This window comes from Centroberyx gerrardi, chromosome 6 (assembly GCF_048128805.1).
Source record: "Centroberyx gerrardi isolate f3 chromosome 6, fCenGer3.hap1.cur.20231027, whole genome shotgun sequence".
In the NCBI taxonomy this organism is placed as follows: domain Eukaryota; kingdom Metazoa; phylum Chordata; class Actinopteri; order Beryciformes; family Berycidae; genus Centroberyx; species Centroberyx gerrardi.
This window is the reverse complement of record NC_136002.1, coordinates 10394853-10407562: the sequence shown is the minus strand read 5'-3', so window position 1 is coordinate 10407562 and position 12710 is coordinate 10394853. Positions and strand designations below refer to the sequence as shown.

At 40.7% G+C, this 12710-nt stretch overlaps 1 protein-coding gene across 3 annotated transcripts in view; it reads left to right on the top strand.

Annotated features, from left to right (window-relative positions):
• gdpd5b (glycerophosphodiester phosphodiesterase domain containing 5b) overlaps positions 1–12710 on the top strand; it is a 56482-nt gene that overhangs the window by 3765 nt on the left and 40007 nt on the right. The window contains exon 1 of one of the 3 annotated variants that reach the window (XM_078284132.1): positions 105–315. The exons of the other annotated variants lie outside the window; for them this stretch is intronic. The gene's annotated coding sequence lies outside the window, so the exon portion shown is untranslated. Of the gene's footprint in view, positions 1–104; positions 316–12710 lie in introns of those variants that run through there. 3 annotated transcript variants of the gene reach the window in all.

The window sequence follows — 12710 nt, the reverse complement described above, 5'->3', positions numbered from 1 at the left end:
AAGGCAGGCAGGCGGACCGGGAGGGGTCCAGACACAACCGCCTCAGCCATTGTTTTCCATTCCTTGGAGCCTTGCAGGAGACGGTGGGGAACATTGTGTCAAAGCAAAGAGGATCTAGGAAACACCCCCATAGGTTGAATCAAAGGAAAATAAAGGTGCGCAGTCTGGCACTGGTCAAAGCAGTTTGAAAAAATATTTATAGGGCTTTTCTGCTTTGCCTGACAGCGCGCTGTGGAGAGTCAGAGGAAAGACGGGAAGAAGACACCCTAGAGCAGCGTTTCTTGAGGCGGTCTACACAATAAATATTTGCTGAAGGTAATTAAAGCTTGAAGTAGGCTAAGTTTCAGTGATATACTGCCGCATCGACTCTGACATTTGCTCCCCACGGAAAGAACCTGATCATGGGGAAATGATGGGGCGGTTGTGAAAGTAGTGAGATCTGCGGCATTTGTTGGATAAAATACTTTAGGTTCACACTGTGTGGGAAACATCAGAATTAAATGGAAGCTGACTAACACCTTTGTTGAAAGCGTTCAGAGACTGCGGGAGAACTCTAACAAGACTGGTTTGTAATGAACTGCAAATCTGCTGCCTTTACACACTTTCAGTCATACAGTCATTTTTTTTAATAGATTTATAAAATGGACCATTTATCAGGAGTCATCAGTGGACTAATGTCTGCCCTGAATACCCCAAAATAAAGTCCTCCTGCATTTTCTGTTTCATTCCCAAATTGGTAGACCATTTTATGAACAGTTCATTGAATAGACAATTATATGCTTGAATAGCCAGAATGGGCTATTAATGCAAGCTCCTATCATGCCAGGTTTGCTCGGTGTGGAAGTTGATTCTCCCCCATTAAAATGGCTTTAAAAACCAGCAAGAAGGAACATCACATCCAGATGAAACGGATGAGACTGTAATGCTGCTAAAGGTGCCTCGGTCTGCAAAAAAAGCAAAAGAAACGTCTTCATATAAGGCTTGGATAGAGGATCCGGAGGCTGTACACCTGCTGTTGGTTACAGCACAGAGAAACATGCAGGCAAAGAGAAAGACTGCTGCCTAGATTACGCTGAGTGTACAAAATAAGGAGCACCTGCTCATTCCATGAAATACACTGACCAGGTGAATCAATGTAAAAGCTATTATCCCTTATTGATTTCACCTGTTAAATCAGTCAGGGAGATTTCAGCTGTGTTCAAGCAGACGGCTCAAACCCAATTTTTCTCACATATCCGATGCAAGTCAGATATTTTTTCTTAAAGGATAATTCCAGCGTGATTGGAGATTTTGCTAATTTCCTGCATTCCCATACTGCTTTACAACACTGTAGAGCATTTTCCAGTGCTTTAATCATGTTGTGATCATGTTTAAGATTAAGTAAATATTTTTAAACAAATGGTGTCTAAATATTACAAGTTACTCCCAATAAAGAGGGGGCACCTATTATAAGCTATAATTGTGTAAAATCAAGCTTTATTTTCCTTTTCATTTTACGGACTGTAGCTGGTGTCTTGATTTGGTTTTTCTGTTGGCTTGAATGCGTTGTGATTGACAGAAGGCACAGAAAATGTTAGCTATTGGTAGAAAGTTTTAATTTGGAGAGGAAAATGCGGAAACCGGAAGCAGAAAGCGAAAGTAAGACGTCCCCTCATGTCTCGTCTCTGCTTTCGCAGTGTTCACGAATACACGCATTAATATGAAACGGTGAGCAAAACTTGTGTAGTGTATAGCCTGATAGTAGCATTCTGATGCAACTATGCAAAACGCGATTGATGGCCTCTCATTCACATTGATGGATTACCTTTACTGACTGAATTATTCTCTGGAGATGTTTTCTATGCTGTTTGGAATTGAATGGGAGTGAATGAGCTGAGGTATGGCAAAACTGATTTAAAAATATCTTTAATCGTGGCGTATGCATGTAAATACTGTCACAATTAGCAATAAAGGGATGGAAAATGTAATAAATGAGCAAAAACTACTTTAAGTCTGAACAGCAAGCAAATTCATGGAATCCGATCAGATTTAAACCACATTCGCAGCTGGTTTAAAATTCAACCCGTCATTTTTTTCCCGTCACTCCCCACTCGACATGTATTTGATGTCACATGTTGTGACAAGAAGAGTGGAGAGCAACAAACATGGAAAAAACTGGTGCCTGGACAAATTAAGTTTCCTGCCTCCTCCCACAAATGTCTTCTGTGCTGCAACAAGAAAATTCCATCATAAAAACAGTTGTAATAAGCATTGTTAATGTCATAATAACCGATGTCAATGTCATAATGACAGCAAATAATCATACTGTCTGAACACACAAATCCGATCTGGGCACTTGCATTGTGGACAGTCAGCTTTAAAGATCATATTTGAAAAACAAATTGGATTTGCCTGCTGTGTGACCATAGCATAAGATGAAGAGAAGGAGACGGGTTAAAGACTTTAAATCCTTGAGACATTTGAGACATGGAGTTTACAAAATCGGATGCTGGTCAATATTAGGAGGGTCGTCCTAATATTTTGTACACTTGGTACATTTCCCTGCTTCTGACCAGGCCTCCCACCAGCAGCACATGAGACACACTACACTTGGTTTGACAGAGGAGGCACAGCGCACATCTCCCTCTCCCCTTCCTCATTCTCCCATCTTCTTCTTCAGAAAAAAAAACTTTTCTGCTCTTTCTTCCTGGCTCTTATTTCTCTCCCTAGCGCATCTCTGTCATAAAGTATCATTCTCGAAGCACAAAATACTTGTTAGATCTGTTGTGAGGGCACTGCGGTTTTCACACTTGCACTCCTTACTTTTGGTTGCTTGCAGTGTTGGTGAGCTAACAATTTAAACTTATTCTCCTAATCCTCCTAAAGTTATTCTGGATAATCAGCTGAATGTCAAAAATATAAAATGTAATTTAATGCTGGACCTAGAAGACGGAAACAAAGGTGTTTGAATTGAGTAGTGCGCTGAGGAAAAGGAAAAATTAAACTTTACACTGATTATAATACTGACACTTGGTTTTATAATTTAAGTTTCTTCCTTACTTGTTCGCGAAATGTCGCTGAATTGTATCTTTTGTACAGTGCTGGACCTCGACGGGCCTGAAGGCAACTGTCTCACTGTAGCTGCAGAATTAAAGAAGACTATAACTCAAGGTGTCACTGTAACAATAGTGATATACTCAAAAGTTCAGGCTAAAAACAGAGAATACAGTAGTAGCCAATGTACTGGGTAACTCACAGTGTCTCCATTCAACTCCAATTAGGTAATAGTACTGCTGCTTTTACTGTTGAGAAGTTTAATTAAATGGTAGAAGTTGCTGTGATGAGAACAACTTTCTGCCAAGTGACACCAAAGCACTTTACTGTAATTTGTGGCTTCTAGACAGTTGGAAAGGTTGTGTGGGCATCATGGCAACTGTAATTCAGCTCAAGCGCTCCCTTAAACGTCCACCCCACTGGCTTCTCTGTAGCCAGGCACTCTTCCCTGTGGGTGAAGCTCCCATCCCGCTGGCATCCCTTCACTATCTCTCCAGGCATCTGGAATCACAGGCGGCACTGAGGCTGATGTGAATGATGTGAAGGCGTGATGCAAACATACATACGTCCGCTCGGGAAGGTGATGATTATTAAAACCCACACACCATCAGCTGCCTAATCACCACATGTTGTGACAAATTAAAACATGGGGTACAACTGGAATGATTGCAACTGAAAATGCCTATACATATGAGGAAGTGTGCTTTGTGTTTAATTTCAAAGATTGCTTGTGCTTCAAAATATTATCATCGTAATAAATGGTGAAAAGGCAGCTACCAATATGCAAGTTTTAGTAGTATTTTGCTGATGCACACTCGAGACAGCGCTGTGTCTGGATGTGTGCATGTGCCTCTAGTTTGCACAATGAGAGGATGTTCCCTTTCACCCAGACGCTCTGGCTCATTGAAGCAATCCATATTCTAGCAGGTTGTTTTCCATCCTCTCTTGATTTCCGCCTGCTTTAAATAGGCACCGATCAAATAGAGACTAAACTTGTGGAGAATCATCAGGTGAGACATTTTAATTACACTCATGTTAAACATGCCCGAGATGGCTCCAAGTTACAGCTACAGCTTTTTTTATATATAATTCTTCTGAAAATACGTAGGCAATCATCCAAGCTCTTCAGCAATCATCCCCATTGAAAAGAGGGCCATGAAACACAGCAGACATTGCTAAAACTTTTCAGATGCCCAGTTTCATGCCACAGCAGATGACACTTCTCTCTTTTTCTCAGGGGAAAAACACTGCATTTACCTAAATACCTAAATCAATAACCACCGAACCTCCATCGGTCACCCAGGGCTCCTAATGTGGCTTTTATTGTTCACTGTGTGTCCAGATTGCTTTCTCAGGCGCTGGCCCTGCAGCATCGAACCAACGTCTTTCTGTGCCAAACCGGCACCTTTCAGTATCAAATCAACCTCATTCGGTATAGAGACCAAGCCTTTCCTCGGCCTGTGAAGGAGGCAGCGCCCTACCTCACTACTTTAGAGATTATTTTCATCTCCAGATGAAAAATGAGAGGGATATCTCCACACAACACTTGACCCACTTTCACCCCTCCTGGCAGAGTGTTGTTCCATCATCATCGAAATGAGTGGGTGGATTTCCTCCTCCTCCTTTTCCTCCTGGTCATTTATTTCATTTTGTTTCATTCCAATAATGTGAAATGAATGGCACTACATGGCACCCCCACGTACTGTTGTCAAGGTTGTAATTTGAAGTTATTAATGGACTGCGATTAGATTAGTTTTTTTTTTTTTCTTGGATTATCTCTGACCCATATTTCTCAGTTTGATGAGCTGTCAGTCTGATGAGCACAGCTTCAGATTGTCTGGAAGTGCTTATTTTTTTCCCTCATGTTCACTGTAACTTTAGAAATGCTGTTGCCAGGTGTGGATGCCGTTCTTGATGAGGCTCTTTTGTGCGTGTGATGGAAATACTGCACTCCTCTGAACAGCATTACACTTTCATTGGTAAAGTGTTCATAATGTCTACTCTTTTCTATCAAATGAGAGTGGGCAGTCCATCCTCCAAGTGTTTCACCAGTTTCTGCAATAGCTGCTGTTTAGTGAACAGGAACTGGCAAATTGGGAGTTTGGAGTTGAATGAGTACAGTTGCAAAGCATGAAGTATCAGCAGACTTCATTCTTGGTTTTGGCTTTTAGACTTACTTGCTGATCTCATGGTCAACTGATTCAAGAGGTGTTTCATAACAAGACTGGTGTCGGCCAATGTACAAAAACTTAATTCAATGACTATTGAGTTTATTTTTCACCCATAAAGAACTTTATGGGTGAAAGAAACTCAATAGTTGCCTTTTTCTAAAGCTTTCCTAATTCATATCCTATGAATAGATATACTGGTATTGTGTCTTTAAGTTCACATAATGGTTGCTGTCAGTTTCAGAATCAGTAATCAATGAATGTGAATCACGATGAGGTTTACAATACCCCTCCCTCCCTCGTTTGTCAGGCCAAAATGTTCCGGCAGCAGCGCCTCTCAACAAGTATGTGTTGAATTCTTATTTCATCTCCGTGTCCTAAGCTTGTAGATAACGGAGCCGGAGTAACTTGAACATTCGTTGTACCTCTGGTCGTTCATGCTTACATAAGAACTCCATTCATTCTGTTGATTGATTTATATCAAGGAATATTCTTGACTTCTTCACATCACCTTTAGTCTACTAGCAGAAGTTAACTAGTCATCACTTTTTTAATAATTTATCACTCTTGTCCCATTTTAATTCACATATTTTAGCTTTTTATACAAATCCATCGATGTAAGCCGCTGCAATTGATTTGGTACTACTGATCATTAGCTCTGAGGTTAAGTCTATACATTATTTCACAGCATCACTCATCCAGTCAGAACTAGGAATAACTGTCTCATTGCATGAGACATAACTGTCTTTGATGGGCTCCTCAGTGAAAGCACAAAACAAAAGCAGTTGTAGGTAAAACTATGTATAATTAGGTAACACTTTCAGGGCGGATACTGACGATCGCATCGATACTACCGAAATATGTTTGTTTTGTTTTTTTTAATGGTTAATCTTTCATCCAATCACCATACCTGTGCTAAAACCTGAAATGACTGCTGATTGGCTCGCTAGATAACTAGTTGCCACAGACAAGAAAACAAACTTGTGCAGGCGTCACCACACCTTCGTCTCTTGGTTTGCTCAAAGCACATACACAATGTCATGGAAACGGTCCAAGCTCTGCTACATTTGAATAAATTGATGGTGACTGACAGCGCGTGGTGCAATATTTGTGACAAGAAAATAGCTGCCACAGCGGCAACACCTCGAACCTAATGAAGCACGATGTTAACTTGAGGCAAGAGAGCCGCACCGTGTTTGAGTGCAAGAGAAAAACGGCAATAAAAATTGTTCTAAATGTGGAGTAATGTTGACATAGTTATAAATATTGAAAAATTAAGCTATTAAATAGTTTTAATATTTATAATACGGTTGGAAATATTCAAACAATACCCAGCCCTAAACACTTTACTTCACAATGCCATTAATCCAGTGTATTAACTTATGGAAAAGTAAATATACAATATTACTGTCTTAGTTGCTAATGAAAAACCTCCTAATTCATAATGTACTTGCAACTACTATGTGAGCACATAGTGTACAAACCTAATCTATTCCAGTCAGTACTGACAAAGTTTTCTTTGCTGAAAATGATGTAGGTTCTCCCATGATACTACAATGTACATATTACATTACAATCCATTATGTGTCAGCAGAAAATTGGCCTAAGTGTTTCCATACATTATGTTTGCTGAATTATTACTGAGTACTTATATACAGTACTTGTTTTCACAGCTTTAGAAACCCCCCTGTACATACCCATGAAACTCCACAAGTCTTTGACATTCAAAGGGTGTAACGATAGCAAAGGTTAAGCTCTTTAGTTGAACCCACAGCACGCATCTTCAAGCTCATCTGACAGGTAAGTGCTTTTCCGATGCCCCGGTGCACTCTGGAAACCATCTAGACACAAAAACTGGAGCTCCCCGTTAGCTGTCAAAAAATAAGGGGAAAATGGGGCACCCTGGTGGCTCACAGAGTAGAGCGCGTACCATATAAGGCTCAGTCCTTCCCGCTGCAACTCGGGTTCGAATCTAGCCCGCGGTCATTTGCTGCATGTCCTCCCCTCTTTCTCTCCCATACCTTCCTATCTCTCTCTCACACTATCTCTGTCAAATAAAGCATAAAATGCCTAAAATAAATCTTTAAAAAAAAAATAAATAAGGGGAAAATAAGTTGAAAAAGCAGAAATGTTAAATGATTAAAATTGCAAAAATGTCTGTTTTGCAACATCAATATGTCGTATCATACTAAAAAAGAACAAAAAAAGGAACACTCCCCAAGAGGGGACAAAATGGCAACTCAACCATGGGAAAGTGTTCAGTTTTGGCTTAGTTTTGACTGTCTGTGGGTTTACTAGACTATGATCCCTCATCGTCGCAGGCAGGATCTTCTCAAACTAAACTGGATGAGTCAAAACATCAGTGCACCCTGTTTGTATGGGGACAGTTATTTTCAACCAGAATGCACATTTCTGGGTTTTTATAAGGTCTTAACAAGAAAAGACATGGGGCCTACAACAACATGCAACACCTGGGAGGGGAAGGGAAAAGAAGGACTGCCAGACCAATGTTATACATGTAAGAGCCTAATGGTATAGTGAGGTAGTGGAGTTAGATCTAGTTCAGTCATTTGTCAACTACAATCCAGAAATGCCTGTACAAACAGTGGGTGGTTGGTACAATCCAGGTGAAAATCAGTTCAGTCATTCTCTTCCAAGTATTCTAAAAGTGATCCCGATATCTTCACTTTTTTGTGTGTTTGTGATTTGGATTTGTTGAAATGTATCTTTTCCCATCAGAGTGATCAACATAATTTTTGCAAATGAGGAGTATACTAGTCCTTGAGAATCATTTTCCTGGCTTCAACCTTTCCCCCATCAGCGCTAATTTTCCGTTGTCAGGACAGCCAGGATGCGCTTGATGCTGCATCATCAGTGTTTACTAACTTGCTTTTAGCCTACGTACGATCCTTTGACCCTCATCAGTAAGCCTCCCACCATCGTTTGATATTCAGAGGAAGTAGCCTGCTAATGAGCGTTTGTAGATGCACCGTTACCCTGGATGGCCCTAACAAGGTAGAATCAATATACGTCATTGATCCTTCCATGGTTCAGTCATTTGTTCCCCAAGGCTAGGAAGTGCCCAATTAACACTAGCACCGGATGCCCGGGCACAGTGGGTGCTTTAATCCGAACCGGCGTATCATAATGCATGCAGCAACTCCCACGTACGATTCTGTATTTTATGGCTTGGGGCAGCAGTGAATTTGTGAAATGTATTCTCATTAAGAATACTTTGCTCTCAGTCAAAATTCTTGCAAAAATATTGCTGATGTTACATAAACAATTCCAGAATTTAACACACTGACAGACAGCAGAGGCTGCCAATTAGGCAGAGGCCCACAGGACTAACATTGTAGAAGGCAAACAAAGGTATATACCAGCCCCAATGAGCACTTCTCTCCTTTGTTTTTACTAGAAATTTAAATTTGGATCACAAACAGTCAAAAAATACATGGTTTGGATAGAAGTCTTCCAGCAGAGGATGAGAGGATGAGTGTGTTTTTCCCTCTCTGTGCCACTCCCACTCTTTAGACCCATGTGTGAACGGCTCAGGGAAGGTAACGTTTCATCAGTGTATCGAATCACCTTTGTTTCTTGTACTAGAGTGATTGCTGTGACACTGGCTGGTCCAGCTGACTGGGCAACTTGAGAGTGCTTTGTGTTGCTGCTGGGACTTATACTCAGGATGAACAAGAGCTGTGGCCTATATGCACAAGACTGCCGGCTGGAGTGTGTGTGCTCCGATGGGCGGTTTACTCCCTGCCTGCACACACCCACCACACTGACTCATCTGACTGATTTATGTTGGGGTGTTGCTCAGTAATGATATTGAAGAGTTTTTCTTTGTCGAATGCTACTGTTGGTTCATTATGATTGTGTTCAAGGCTGCATGATTTTGCCTTTGGAAACATGCCAAACATTTTGTTTTTGTTGTATAATTATGCAGATGCCTTGTACATGTATTAGCATATAATACACAGCAGTAATTGTACTAGCTTTACATATATATATTACCGGTATGTTACATTTGTAAATTACATGCAATACCTTGACACTGTCAAAGCAGCTTAGTCACTGATTTAGAAGTTCACTGAAAGTAAGAAATCTGATAAATTAAGATTTCCGTGAGTTATGATTTGCCAAATGAAATGTGTTGTAATACAGTCTTGTAATTCCCAGCCTGCTGCTTTTCCTTTTTGCCTTGCCTCAGCACCGATGTTTGTTTTTACCTTCATTTAGCAGCTGAGGTGTTTAGCTGAGCATGCATAGTCTTTTTCTGAAATGTGATGCATCTTATTCATACAATTATTCATATTCTTACCTGGGAGCTGCCAAGTAAAACTAGCTACGGTTTGCTTGCAGCTCCACTGGCGCATTAGGGGTTAAGGGCTCCGCTCATCTGCGGCTCCATGGTTATTGAGGGAGGAGGTGTTTCTCAAGACTCTTGGCACATGAAGATGGAATATGAATGACATGGCATGTTGGGTTCATTATTATTTTCATCATGCAGCTAGATAGAGCCAAATCAAACTGTTGTTCTCAGTGCCTCAGATGTCATTTGGATGTGGATAAGGTAATTGACATGGTGGTCTCAAGCCCATTACCTATCAGTTTTCATATATAGCGTTCGCTTCATGATTGCCTCTGAGATGTGTCATAACTTCAACTGATTTGGAAGGTGACACCTGACCGTACTTGTTATTTCCCTGTCTGCTCTTTATCATGCAGTTGACTCTACTCATATTATATCTACTCGTTTTTTAAATTTTGTCTTTTCAGGCATTTAGCCGACACTCACATCCACAGCTCAAATTCCTGATAGGAATTTCATGTAGTTAGCAGTAAGGAGACAAAGGTCAACAGCAACTTCAAGATGATATTAAATGATGATATAGGTGAAGGGGTGAAGAAATCAGACTCATGAGGCTCATCAGCTATAAAGAATACTTTATTTTCCCAATGGGATATAATGCATGTTTTGCAATAGAACCAAACATTTTTATCTGCAGTGGGTGGATATGACTATTAAAAGAAATTTTAGAAATAAATGTTTTCACTCAGTACTCCCCCACGCTAATTGCTACTGTTGGACAAAACACATTTATCAGCCAAAGGTAAGATTTTCATGGATGAAGAAAGAAAGTTTGTTTTCATAAACGCCCACATATATTTGATATCACATAATGGCAATGTTAACAGGTTTCAAAAGCTCAAAGCTCATGAAACTCACCCAACATATTGTGTAGATGGCCATGCAAATGTTCAAATCCAGTTTTTTTCCAACTGTGAAAAGCCCAGAACAGAGTTCAGTATTAACCTAATGTTTAGTTGTACACTCTTTTTGCACAAAAATGTTTCAGTTAGCTTAAAATTCCATGTTTAGGTTGCCTCTTTTCCCTGATCTATGCCTCTCCATCAGTGAATTTAAGCGACCACAGTTTTCACTTTGATTCACCTGGGCAGTCTAGTGTAAGGAACAGGTGTTCATAGTATTTTGTACACACACACACACACACAAACAAAACGGCTGTGCAGTCTAAGCCTGGCCAGTTGGAGCATGTCTCCAGATTTCTGGTTTTCCAAGAACTCTCCAGGTTTTGACTCATGGCGAGAGGAATTAAAACAAGCAGGATGAAAAGCTTTGTCAGCGATTTGTGTGTGTGAGACTATGTAGGTGGGAGTGCTCATGTGTGTATGTGCATATGCATGTGTGTGTGCATGTATGTGTCTATGCAGTATCTGTATGATCCACCCTTACCTCGATACACAGCGGATAATCCGCTCCCACCGTCTGTACTCTGTCAGAGTTGACCATTAGGAAATCTCCTGCTAATTAAATCTTTTGAGTCAGAAATTTGTAGAGGGGGCAATTGCAATGTAACACTTGACACTGACATAATCCACAAGATTTTCATATACACAAATGTTTGTTTTGCTACTCTGTTGCTGATACAACACAATAGTGACTGAACCTATACCGAATTCATGAAAGCTTTTGCATTTGCTGTTCTAAGCACCTGGTGTCTGGTAGGTCTTTCCCAGGAAAAATTGCGAACGTGTTTTACGTTTCTGGCAGCAGCAACAGTGGTTTGCTTGGAATAAATAGAAGAAGAACTGGGTAGTTATCAGGTAGTTATCATGAGCAGAGATATCCACCATGGCTGAACAGAGAAAGAAGAGAGCGCCACCTACAGAAACTCAAACTGAAACAGAAACTCTAAGGAAAAAGACGTCACAGTGCTGGACACACTGTTTTAATTGCCAAGTGAGTTTTTGCAGTGGAAAAACATCACAGCAATGACTCAAAGATGTCGACAAAATAAAAAAACAGTAACAAAGAACATGAAGATTTCCACTTTAACTCTATTACAGAAACATACAATATATGTAGCAAGAATATAAAAAAGCAGCCTTTACTTGTTTTTGGTCATGAGCACAACATTTGATTAAAATAAGTTATTTTAAATGAGGCCCATGGGTCTCTATAGTGAGAACACGCTGCACTGAGATGTCAGCGCTGAGCCAGCTTTAACAGTGCAGACTATCCCGTTGCTCGTTATAATGGGCTTTATCACCCATGTGTCACTAACTCAACCCCCTCACAGGCATCTTTGATGCTGGATGGCTAGACCCAGTCTCCATGGCGCTTTGTTGACTTAGTATCTATGGCACTTCTCAGTAAGAGAGTCAAATCAGTCACTGAAATACGGATCAGGAAAATATCTTCGTCAGTGGAGGCTTGTTTGCAGAGAATTAGATTCCATACTCTAGTAAGGACTTATGGCTAGACATTTGCATGCTGTATTTCATAAAATGGGCTTTGTGCCAAGGTTTGTGTCCCGTTTGGGATCTTATATTATACTTTAAATGTGTCCAGAGTGTTCACATCTATTTTTGTGTTCTTTTGGGGGATTTGCAGACCAATTGTAGCTGACTCAGTCCTATTTTAAGTACTGTTTTCTTTTTGTTTATTTGTTTGTTCTTGCTTTTTTCTCAGCTAACTTTAGGGTAATTTTTCTTATCAGTGGGCTGGCCATCGGTCACCACAGGCCTCTGCTGCTTGGCCTCTGCTGCTTGGCCTCTCCCTCAGTTCCCTGGTTAGCAGAAGACACAGTTTTCTGCTGGGGAAACTGCTGAAGCATTTCCTCCCCTGCAGACTGTTTTTCCTCCCTGTCCCTTTGATTGGAGGAAATGAGGCAGCAGAAAAGGCGACGACAGCAGCCATTTTGGGGGCCTCGCATACACCCTCATATCTTCTCTCCTAGTCCGCTCAAGTTCAGCAGGTCCTTTGCTGCACTGTGACAAATGCACACGCTGTACAAAATGTTAAAATGCCCTGTGAAATAGACTGACCATGTGAATCCAGCGGAAAGCTTTGATCTGTTATTTATTTCACTTATTAAATCCACTTCAATCATGAAGGGGCAATATAGATGAAGGGGTGGTGACAGGATAAAGAAGGATGTTTTAAAGCCTCGAGACAATGGAGATATTGATTATGCAGTG